We start from the raw sequence: 11,296 nt of genomic DNA, 5'->3' as shown, positions 1-11,296 counted from the left end.
GAGGGTGATGGATTTATGTCTGCAACTGCCCCAAAAATTTATGTCAAACTACTTTATAAGTTGGCTTGGTTGTGTGCTAGAAAGTTTTCAACAACACAAAAATCTTATTAGCTTGGTATTGTTTTCCTCACATACACAGATAGAAATGTAAGAGATAACTAGATTTTTCTTTTAAAGTGAATAAATCTTATAAAGAGAAAATAATTATAAAATTTGGCCTTGTCAAAATAAAAAATTAAAGATACAAATGTTCAGTCTTCTCCTAAATTAGTGAAAATGGGATTACATAAACTTACAATGACAAATATTTAGCACCACTTAAATTACAAAAATCATAATTTAGCTACAACAACTATAGTTGGTGACTATAATAATAGTAATCGGTTGTATAAGTCGTAATTGGGCTACAACTGCTACAATTGGTGACCGATGATTATTAATAATTGTCTGTCTTGCCCTTCTCTTCATAAAATATCCATAATTTGTCAGCTCACTCCTCTCCTCTCCCTTTTTAAAGATTATGTGTTTATTGATAACTTTTTAGAGAAAAATTTTGATAAATTTAACCAAAATCTCAAAACACTGCATTGGACCATATTGATTCCTTAGATCACATGTCAATTTTTCAATATTTAAGTGTCTTAACGACCTCATATTTAAATGATATTAAGCTCGTACGATTAAGCTTATCAAATTGCTTGATTTGACTATAAATATTTTAAACTTTGAAGTTTTGCCAAGTGCTCAGCTAAACTATAAATTTGTTGAAATCAAAGCTTAGATAATCCTGAATCCACATTTAGAAAATATCTTTACTCAAATTGCATCAAAATTCGTGTCTGATCATATAAATTTCATGATGACATATATCAAGCTTTGTATTATTACATTTTATCTACTCGCTTTGTTGAATATTCTTTTGCATAGATGACCTATCAAATTGTGCTCAAATTTTACTTGCTCACTCATAGATCTCTTTATGCAACAATAACTTATGACATTTCTTTATGATATAATGACAAATGATATCATTATCCTTAGTAGCTATTTGCTTTACCTTATACTTAACATCATTGTATACTCGCATGATTTTAGTTGTTTACAAGTTTATGTGATTGATAATTGAATCTTAGATCATTTATATAATCTAATTTATGTTTCTACTACACCTTGTAAGTGCTTATAGAATGATATAATCATTAAAAAAAATGTTAATAAAGTCATTGAAGTGTAAAATTTTACTTGAACATAATTTGTGGCTTTGCTTGAGAAGGCACATCAATGTTTAGTCTTTGCTTGTTTGTCCCTTACCAATCATGAAAAGTCCCAAGAGAAAAAGAGAGAAGAATAAAGCTATGGTCAAGATAAATTGAATGAGAGAATTTTCGGCTTCCGATTCGTGAAAGGGATGGGAGTGGGACCCACAATGCATGATGACAATTTCATTTTTAATAGGGCATTTATATATATATCTATATATATATATATATATATATATACATACATATAGCACATATCTTATGTAAATATTTACTAATCTCATACCTAAACATTAATATTAACGTACATGACACTCCAATTTTCAATATCACTTCAAAAATAAAAATATTATTATTTTTAAAAATAAAATATACTTTTCTATATACAAATTTAACATACCAAACTACTATGTTAAAAATTTAAGTGGTATGCATGTAAAAATGAATATTTAGGTGTTAGATATGTAAATACATAAGAATTATATAGTATATATGTAAAGCCCCTTAAATCTAATACGCTTAATTATACATCCAAAGTTCAAAACACATCAATTGAGTAACTACAAGCTAGCTTTTGCAATATACATATATTGATATATAAAACAGATAAATACAGACTACCCGAGCCTTAAAAAAAGGAACATTTACTTATATACCACCCAATTCCTATGTATTTACATATTTACCCCCTAAATTCTACTTTTTACATTTATACCACACAAATCTCTCATATTTTACAAAATGTTACATTTTATTGCAAAATAAAAAAAAATTATTGCCGACACCATTTGTCAATGGGAGGATAAAGGCTGGGTGGCTTTGCGTGATTGTCTCATCAGACATGAAGTAGAGGCAAAAGCCATCAGAAACAAATGACCGGTGGCCGTTAATTATTAAGAAAGAATGGACTAACGGTGCATCATTAACGATGAAATGAGTTTGATTAAAGCGTAAAGAACCAAAGGGAAAGGACAGATTAACAGTTAAGCAGGCCCAGCACAAGCCTTCTAATTAATTAGGGGGAATTTACATAAATACCACACAATTCTTCATGCATTTACATATTTAACCCCAGATATTTTATTTTGCTTTTTATATTTATACCACTCATTTCTTTCATATCACATCAAAAGCAACACTATCTTAACTTTTGCAAAGTGAGATACAACTTTTCATCTATATGTAAAAATTAAAGTTTAGTTGTCAGAATATGTAAAAACATAGGAACTGAGTGTTATGTATGTAAATCTACCTATTAATTAATCATCAAGCCTCCTCTTGTGGCCTTAAATAGTGAAGACGCCAAATCAGAATAAAAGAGCATTAAGAAGTGGGCCGCAAAGAACAGTATGCCATCAGACCCCAAATCACAAAGAGAGAGAAGAGAGCAGAGAGAGAGAGAAGAGAGAGAGAGAGAGAGAGAGAGAGAGAGAGAGAGAGAGAGAGAGAGAGAGTGAGGACCATAATTAACTGTATGTTTTAGGACCTTGCAAGCCATTGCAGCCAGCTCAAGCAATAGCATTGCATGAGCAGCATCTGATGTTGTAGGGGACCCTAGTTCCATTTACATAATTTCACCATTAAAGATTATGAGAAATAGAATTTACTTGATCCACAATCATGGAATGAGTAAATCTATCATCCATATATGGAGTATATATTTATAAGCTCTCTGTGATAGCTACATAAATGAAATGAAATTTCATAATTACTATCTTGGGTCTCATTTGGAAGTTGAAGCCAAGATTTCAGCCATACCTTGCTTCCTTGGTTCTACCAAATTCTCAATATAAATAGTGTGATGCTATTAATTTTGGTAATGCATGGATGGCTTTGTTGTTGTTGGTGGTGATGGTGTTGGCAGTAGCCAACGGATGTGAAAAGTGGAAGGTTGCGTTAGGTAATTGATAGCCAGCATAAATTTTTTGTCGAAAAAAAATATGCAATGAATCCTTTAAAATGTTAATAAAGATAAAAAGAACTTTGCATGTTGTATAGAAGAGGATATTAATTTATTAGAATTAAATGAAAATATGACACTCAATAGGACAAAATGGAGAAAAAGGATTCATGTAGCCTAAATCACTTAGTGGGATAAATGTTTGTTGTTGTTGTTGTTGTATGTATGATTTGGCTCATTTTATGGAAAATTGATGCTACCATAATTAGGATAATCACACATGAATCTAGCTCATTTGAATATTGGTATTTTTGATATTATATTAAAGATTTGAGTTTTATGCTTATCAATCTGAAATTTTCGATGTTAGATATGTATGCATAAGGATTGTATGGTATGCATGTAAATGTCCCTAGGCAAACATATGCAAATGCACAACCATATGGAAATGCAAAAAATCATTCTTCTATTTTAAATTACATGTCTTCCCACGTAGTGATACAAAAAACAGAGTTATTGTGAAATTGATATCAACTCAGTTTTAATATATCTCATCTACATAGATTTAGCATCTATCAATGTAAGTTTCTAGCTCAATTAATCAATATAAAATTCATGAGGTCATTCAGTTCCATCAAATATAAACAGATGATAAAGATTATGGCAATAGCCAATAGTAAGTATGATGATGGATATCACATTATAAAACCATGATGAAAGATTAGTATGCAATGATAAATAGCTGATCACAACAATATGTGAGGAAATTTTGTGCCCCAGTTTCTCTAGTGCAGGAGATAAACGCCAATGAACACTTTTTTAAACGTAGCGAGTCAAAAGACACAGTCGCGTTGTTGCTAAGCGCTGATTATATACTTAAAAAAATTTTAGAACCCATTGATAACACAAGCTGAGTTTCACTTGTACAACCAAACCAGCCAGGCTTCAGAAATCTGAACTGAAATGATAAAATGAGCCACCCCTCCCCTCTATATATGATGGGAGAAATGATGCCATGTGGGATATATTGTCTTAAATTATAATTATGTTAGATAAAATGATGACATCCTGAAGAATTCCTAAAAGATTCTTACTCATCTCTTTAACACATCTATGTGAGCACACAGAAGACATGCTTAAAAGATCATATAGTCAAATATTTGTATGCCTCTTAATTTGTAAAATGCGTGTACAAAAAATAATATTTAGAATATTTAATACTTATATGAATTTTGTAAAATAATTTTATCACTCAAAAATAATGCTTCAAAGTCGTGCTAGTATCCTGAAAATAGACAAATGCATAATGCAAATGCAATAAAACTCATGTATATGCAACTTGTAAATGCACTGAAATTCATGCAATTGCATCATATAGATGCAATGAGAAACATGCGCATTATAAATTAAACGTTTGCTTATACTTCGACCTGTGCTGAATTCTCACAAGCATGATAAAATATTGCTGCACGAGTTAGAAATAAATTTGAATTAACTTTCATTCATCTTGAGAAATGTGCTAGTTCATTGAATTAAGCTTAATAAGTCATTACAATTTAACAAGCCAGCTTATTGCTCCGACTAGGCTACCAAATATTCAAACAAGTTATCTGAAAATATTTTGCAAACAAAAAAATAAACTTAAATTAAAATTTATTACACCTCAAGTGTACTAATATCTTAAATTTAAACAAACTATTTAAGAAAAAACTAATTCAAGATTATTAAGTTATGCATCCTTTCAAGCAGGTCGTCTTCTCTATAGAATAGAGTCATAACTCTCATTCTGGCTAGTTTGATCTTTTCCTCACATGTACCAAAGTTGATAAGACTAAGCTCTACTAAGTCAATCTGATCCTCCTTACAAGAAACGATGTTGACGAGACTGAGCACTCACTGAATTAGTTTGATCGTCCTTCTTACAAAGACAAGTTGACAAAACTGATGGCTTAATAATATTAAAATAATGAACTTAAATTAAACTATAAACTTGAATGATATTATTCAACCCTGTGATAAGGTTATTCATATTACAGCATAAGCCAAGTGGATATTAAAAACATGAGAAATAAAATTAAAAAATACTTCCATATAAAGGGAAGTATTAGAAGTTCAAAATTTTGAATTTTTTATCTTTAATCATCAATATGATTTTATTTGTTTCATGGCAATATTTTTTAAATCATGCATGGTTGAAGATGCTATCTTGGCCATTGCTTTGAAAATTTGATCTCAATATTGTCATGACGCCATTATAGCCATTGTTAAATCAAAAAATCTATAAATACCAACTTGCTTAGAATGAAAAGGATGTTGAACGTAGCTACCCTAAAGTGCTCTCGACACTTAATCCTTTTTGTGTTTTCAATTTCAAGAGTATTTTTTTGGAGTGTGAGTGCATAATCCTTAAAGAACCTTCAAGCAGGATTCAACATAAAATAAAATCTTGCTCGTAAAGTACAATCTTCAATTATTGAAAATTACTTATCCAACATATAGGCTCCCATGTGATGTTAGCATTTCTTCTTCTTGTTTCATGCTTTATAAGCTTGGTAATCTAATATTATAATTCATTTTATCATATAGAACACAAATATCTCACATTAAATCCAACCATTTCTTGTGCCAATCCACTAGTAACTAAACATAACATCAGCTAGTCCAAGACATTCATTTGCATTGCATTCTTATTTACCTACATTAGATTGATATCAAAGAAAGTTACCATCCTTGTGAACTTCTTGTTGTGCGCTAATTAGTATTTTTGTGTAAAGTTCTAGTACATCATATGATTAGAAGTTATTTACTATATTTTACGAATCAATGCATTAATCAAGTTTGCATTTATACATGATGATCTCCAAAACCTTTGAAATTTTTGTGCTGTTATCCATCCTGAGTTATTTAACATCTCTTAAATTTTCATTGCGATTGGACTTCATTTATTGTATCAACAACATTTATATTTTAACTTTAATTTATCCAATCACACAGTTTGCTCAAATTTGCTCTTTGCATTTTGCAGATAACTTTTTTGTTATAAGTTCAATTTGTATATATAAATAATCAATTTTCATTAGCTTGATAAGATCTGAGATTTTTTATTAATATTTTTTTTTTCAAATTCAACCTTTTTGGTTACCAAAAATGACACGTAATATACATGAACTTTTCATCAAATGCTAGACTATAAAAAAAAATGAGAAGAATATCTGCTTATGTGAGCAAATGGTTGACATAACATGAATTTTCAGAGATGAACCATCAATTAGCCGTTGTTCAGAGTAGAAATCCTAGAAACCCAATTGTTCACAACTCGACTCGGACAACACCCATGGATGTGGATGTGGGAGCTGTCACCTGACTAAACTCTCATTCCCCAACTTGTTGTACCAAACTATCCTCCTCATCCCCTGTCTTCTCTCATGATAAAGGCATCATAAATTACTTTGAGTTCAATGAAGTCCTATATCAACCATATTGCTAGGGGGGGGGGGGGGGGGGGGGGGGAAACTACTCCATGCATCATTCAATGTGAGCGTTATCTCCAAGATGCACGCTAAGGAAATGACCATCATTACACTAACCCGTCGCATAATGAATACAATCTTTATTTAATGTTGCCCAAGGAGTCAATAATGACACATATAATTTTAATTACCACTAAAAATTGAATGTTTTAAGGATTCAATCATGGCTATCGTCAAATTCTTTAATTGGATTCCACTATGGATGATATCTACATCATTCTTACGATTAAATAATATATATAGAGAATGTGAAAAATAGTTGGAAGCGCTTAAAATCTACTCATTTAAAAAATATAGTTGTGCATAAAAAATCTCTAATGTGCAACTAAAAAAGACGTAAAATACTCTTATTTAGTAGGATATTGAGGGTCCAGAACCACAACCTGACAAAAACATCATAGTCTTAGTTTAAAAGTTGACTCAAGTCCGAGTTCTACTCCTATCTCCATTAATCCTCAGAAAGACTAATGGGTATGATGGAAATGATTAAGATGGAAGCATGACCAACTAGTGTGAGACAATACTAACCTATTTTGAAAGCAAATTTTTTGCCTTAATAATCTTAATATATGAAAAGTTATTTTTCATAAAATATGTGAAGGATCTACATGTCCTCCAACAAGAATTAAAACTCATCATTGTCGATAGTATTACAAAGGCCAACTCCAAAGTCATTAATATTGAAAAACAAGTTCAGGCAAAGTCTAGATCTAAAAGAAGCTAAGCTAAAAAGACGAAGACAACGTGTTAAACGGAGATCAAAAGAATGATAGTCACTCATATTGTTCCCACTATGAATGAAAAGACAAGGGATATTGATGAAATCTCTAACCAAAATAGTGTGCTAAAAATGATGCAAGAACCACAGGCAAGCCATAATAGCTATTATACGGAAAGTAATTGTGATTAGAATATAAAGCCTATGCCTAAAAAATTGCTTTGATGGTCAAAACAAAAGATCTCATGTCCATGCAGAATTCTTCCAACTGAACATGCCAGTCAAGCTGGCAGTGGCGCCAGCAATTTTTTACCTTAGATGCCAAAAGAAACTAATCTCAGAAGCTATGAGGAGGAAGCTTGGACTAAAGACTATCTTATTTCCCAAACACTGCCTCCTATGTTGGATCAACTAATGAGTGGAATACCGTTTTCCATTGCAAAGTATCATTAGAAGTATGTCACATTATTCTAGATGACTTCTACTTAAAAGAAAAGAAGAGCAATCTACCACGAAGATCATCGAAATATTGACTTGTAAAAAACGTGAGAGAATTTAACTTAAAAGTACCCATGTATATGCCAAAAATTTATTTAGTATTTGTTCAAATTTTGTACAACTTATCTTACGAGATAAGATCATTATGCAAATTCCATCCTCTTATGCTTTAGTCTAATAAAGTCCAAAATGCTAGAAAATTTTTTAGAGCTATTAAAAGTGATCTAACGGAAAAAACGCTGCATTCCAAATAATGGATGAAAAGTTGTAGTGATTGAAAACCATTATAAAAAATAAAGTGTCTCACTAGCCCAAATAGGCTAAAAGAGGAGACATCATTATAGAGCCAAATCAACCTAAACGATACACCCAAGGGCTGAGGCTTGATATTTGCAAGAACAAATATGAGCACAATGGAGGAGCCCTGATCTAGGAGCCTCCTATTGGAGAAATTCTAGTAAATCAGGTAACCTTGAAAATTTCATACCAGCAGAGTAGGTTGTATCGTCTAGTATAAACCTTAGAACAAAATGGCTAAAGCCTTAAGTGCATATAATGAAATATGGGGAGCCAAATGAAAAAAGTACAGGATCCTCCCCTTAAGGGATATAAAAGATCTCAATTAGCACTCCACAAGTTCCTCCACTTTCTTTTGTGGCCCCATATGAGAAGATTCTAAGGAATATTCTCTTATTCTTACTATAATTTTTTTTCAATTAACCGAATAATCTGTGATACAAATTTAGACAAAAGCTTCAATTATCAAATATAATCATGCTTTACTTTATAGGTAGTTTTGCTAGGAACTTTGGAGGTTTGATGGTGGTTAATGATTTTCAGTATTGTTGGGAAATTTGTGGAAGTTTGGGGATGACAAGAACCAAATCTTAGTGTAGATTTGAAGGGTGGACAAGAGGTTGAGGGCTGTAGGGAATCATTTGATGGGCAAGGAAGGACAAAAGAGCTCATGTTTGGGTGGATTTTGGATAAATCGAGATTTGTGATTAAGGTATTCCTAAATAAGGAGCGGTTGGGTTAATGAAGGTCTGAGCATGTGGAATGATTTAAGGGCTTGGCGGAGAGTTAGGAAGGATGTATGTTGGTTAAGGGTTGTGCGCCTGACAGAAAGAGATAAGAGCTTAGAAATAACACAAAATAGATATGAAAGCTCTCTCATCAAAGAACTAGAAAGGACATTGCCAATTTCAATTGCATGCGAGCAACAATATTCAACAAATAATTGGTTCAATAATATAGTTGGTAATGTTAAGGTCTTACAAGTCAAAAAAGGAAAATTTGGCAACATTCTTGCTTTCAATCACCTTTTGTCATTGGAGAGGCCAACCAAGCCCAACTTTGGAAAGTAAAATAACTTTTTGACTTTTTGCACATGTTGTAATAAAAGGGGTGCGACCAAAGCCAAGCATTGACTAAATCCATCATGCTTTAACTCATGTGAAGAATTTCATAATGATCTTCATGTTTGATGCAAGGCTTTAGAGTGTCATTATGTAATTGATTTGTGTGCATTTTGGGGCTTAAAACTAAAAATGCTTTCAGTTTCTTTTTTGTTTATAAATTTATGGGTAACCAAAGACCATAAATAAGCAGTGAAAAGTAAACCAAGGCCTACACTTTAAAATAAAGCCACTTATGAATTGAAACAAAATTTCTAAAGAAGCGCATTAAATTGGAAGATTTACATACATACCACTCAATTCTAATGCATTTACATATCTAACACTTAAACTTCAATTTATACATATCTGCCACCATATCTATGCATCAAAAGGTATATTTCTCTTCTTAAAAGTCTAAATAGTGGTATTTTTTTATGTGATATGAAATATTTGGATGGTATAAATATAAAATGCAAACTTTAGGTGTTAGATATGTAAATACATAGGAATTGGATGATATGTGTGCAAATGCCCCTTTTAAATTTCATGCTAAACCACCTGTGATTAATGAAGATATAGAATGAGAAATGGGTAGATTCAAAGGAGTGCCAAAGCATTGCAAATACCAGAACAAAATGCTAAAGTTCCTACTCTGCATAAAATCTAATTTTTTTTATATTCCAGAGCATGAATTACAAACAATTAAAACCTAATTTCAGTTTTACCTGCAACGCCCAACTCAAATCCAATGCATTTTAAGAAATGAATTACCTTAATGAGTTCAAAGAAGGAAGCAATAACCTTGTCTTTCTCATGAGCTTGAGTTTGCGATTCAGCTCTTTCACGCCGGCTTCCCACTCTCATAATGATCTCGAGGACAGATCTCTGTCCTCTGTTTGTTAGCAGATCCACGAGTGTCAGAAAAAAATGGTGAAGATTATTCAGAGGCGATACGGATCATTCGCTTCTCATGTCAAGCGCAGCTGCGACGCCATATTCTACCTGATCTAAATGCTTTCCTACTTCTACTTCTCACTATTCAAACTTCCAAAACAATAAATCCTGTGCGAGCTTCCCAACCTTCTCATCTTGACGGAACTTCCTATCGTCCATCGGCTATTTGAGAAGAGCGTGTAAAGGAGAGTATCTCATACTAGATAGATCTGCAGGGTTCTTCATCGATCCACTGGATCGATTGTTGCGAGTGCTGCTTCTGGAGCTTGAGGTAGAGGTGAGGGGACAGGCGACGAAAGAAATGGAGGAGGAGGTGGAGTGCAGGACGCCAACGGCGGCCGAGGCGAAGATTCTCATTTCATTGGCGCCTCCACCGCCGCCGAGAAAGAGGCGGATGGAGGTTCCATCTTCCCGCCGGGATCCCGCGGGGCGAACCAGTGAGTTGTTCAATACGGCGGAGGTGGAGAAGTTCTTCGCCGGTACACTCTCCAGCTTCAGATCCATAGCGTCCGATCTAAAATGAACGGTGTTGGATTAACCCCTCCTACAAGGAGCTTTTTTTTTTTTTCAAGATTTACATAGACACATACAATATTTACATGTATAACATCTAAACTGTAATTTTTTTACATTCACGTCATTTTATTTGTGCATGAAATATACATGAAAATGTGCATTTCTTTTTTTTTTTTTTTAAATATGATATGAAAGATTTGTGTGCTATAAATGTAAGAAAATTTCGGTGTTAAATAAATATATGAGAATTAGTTTGGGTAATATATCTACATAAATAAATGTAAATGCCCTGAAAATATAATAAAATAATATATAATTCCATATTATAATAATATTTTACCATTGAAATTTTTTATTTATTTTAAATTTGTGTTATCAAAAGAACTTTGTAACTCAAATGTGCATAAGATATAATAATAATAATAATACTCCAAATATTTAGAAATTCTTAAGTCTTCCCCATCATGCAATGAATCTTCTATATATAATCCATGAAGTGCAAATAATCTTGTTATAATATA

Source organism: Phalaenopsis equestris, unplaced genomic scaffold, assembly GCF_001263595.1.
Source record: "Phalaenopsis equestris unplaced genomic scaffold, ASM126359v1 Scaffold000186, whole genome shotgun sequence".
Lineage (NCBI taxonomy): Eukaryota > Viridiplantae > Streptophyta > Magnoliopsida > Asparagales > Orchidaceae > Phalaenopsis > Phalaenopsis equestris.
Note: the sequence above shows the minus strand (reverse complement) of the source record.